Raw genomic sequence first — 1,921 nt, 5'->3', positions numbered from 1 at the left:
GACCTGGCGGTTCAGCAGGAGGATTCATCCTCTCCAGGCTTGAAAGTCTATTGGAGGGTCTCTCCATCGCCGGGTACCGGCAATATCGTTGCATGTGTCCTCTTCGCCCGCACCGGAAACAACTCCCCATAAAAGGCCCCCGTGGGTATCGGTGAAATGTCTCTTCCGGATCCGGACCCCCTCGGCCATAATCGAATTGCTCTATTGGCTGGGCTGGACCCCGCCGCTTTGGCGCACTAACTACCGGATTACCCTTTATCAAACTCGACAGTTTCTGGCAAATTTCCTGAAACATTTGAGTAATGCCAATTTCTCCCAGCCCCTCTCCTTGATCCTGGATCTCCGCCTGTCGGACCATCACCGATGGCCTCTCGGGCACCCAACCCGGCCGCCTCCACGAGGCCAGCCTGGCTGCGCACTCAGCCGCTCGGTGAACGGTGGGTGGATCCTGTAGCTCCACTAGCGCTCGAACCTCAGGGTCCGGAAGAGCAGCTAAAAATTTCTCTAGTGCCAGTCTGTCCCACGCCTCCACTGTAAGGTCCCGATACGCGATCCTGACTAATTGGTAAATGTCCTGTGCCAGCTCCTGCACTGTCTCACCCGGCTTTAATCTGCGGTGCTGGAGCTGAGCCCGCACCAGATCACAGTTTTCCGCGAACCCAAACCGACGGCTCAACGCCTCGCAAATGGGGGAGCTGGTCAACATCCCCTCCGCGATCACGTTTAACACATCTGCGGCTGGTCCCCGCAACGTTGCCACCAAATTCCCTGTACGTTCCTGCTCATTCCACCCGTTTAGTCGGGAAATGCACTCAAATTGCGTCAGAAAAGCTTCAACGCTCCCTGACCCGTCGAAATTTACCAGGGGCATCACTTTTACGGTGGCCCGCTTCTCAGTTTTTCCCTTGTCCAAATCCAGCCCAGGGATCAAACACCCTTGTGGCTGCTTATCCAATTTCGGAGCCCACTGTGGCCAAAGATGTTTTGTGGTGAGGGTCTCATGGGTCAATTTTGCCTCCTGTTCCAAACGTTGAATGGACCGATTCACCTCTTCCCGCAGGATCTTCTGGGCCCGCACAACATCCTCCAAGGCTCCGTCGCGAGTTTGTAGCTGCTCCTCAACCAACCCGGACACTCTACTTACAAAAGACGGCTCTACCAGGCCTTTATCCAAGACTTCATCTTGGCTCATAATTTTATCTTGTTCGTCCAAACGAGCCTCCAATCCTTTTACCTCCTCCGCCAAATTCATCCCTTGCTTCCTCAGCTCTCCCCACTCTTCAACTTGCAGCTGCATAGGAGCATCCACACAGGCACGATGACGTTCCAGGCTTTCATCCACTTTATCAACCCGAATGTTCGTTGCATCAATTTTATCTACCAATTTTTTCCATATATTTTCCCCCTCCAATGTAATTTCTACCTTTGTTTCCTCCAATCTATCCTCGAATTTACTTTGTATTTCTCCCAATTTAACATCCACACACTCCTGCATCTCAGTTTTCTCCATCTTTTCCCCCAATTCATCCCTCATTAAATCAATCCGTGCACCCAACTGTACCCCCATTACCCCCGATTGATCTGTCATTTCTGCCCTCTGTGTCACGAATTGATTTTCCATTTGTGCCGTCATTTCTGCCATTTGTGCCCCCTGTGCCGTCATTTTTGCCCCCTGTGCTGTAATTGCACTCATTAAACGTTCCAACATTGTCCAGATCGTCATCGTGCCGGTTTCCGGCGCTACCGGCCCCGTTACGGGCGATGAAGCACGGTCCACGCTCGGAATGGGGGAGGTTCCAACCCTACCCCCGTCTCTCCCCTCTTCCCCCGACTCGCTGCCAGACACGTGGCCTTCCTCCTCAAACATCTGCACATCCGCCATGGTGCAGAAGTCCCGTTTGCCGCCAATTAATTTAAATTT

The sequence above is a fragment of the Eptatretus burgeri genome, chromosome 15, assembly GCF_056783735.1.
Source record: "Eptatretus burgeri isolate ZD-2024b chromosome 15, Ebu_testis_v1, whole genome shotgun sequence".
Taxonomy (NCBI): Eukaryota; Metazoa; Chordata; class Myxini; order Myxiniformes; family Myxinidae; genus Eptatretus; species Eptatretus burgeri.
The sequence above is the reverse complement of the archived record's forward strand: the minus strand, read 5'-3'. Positions refer to the sequence as shown.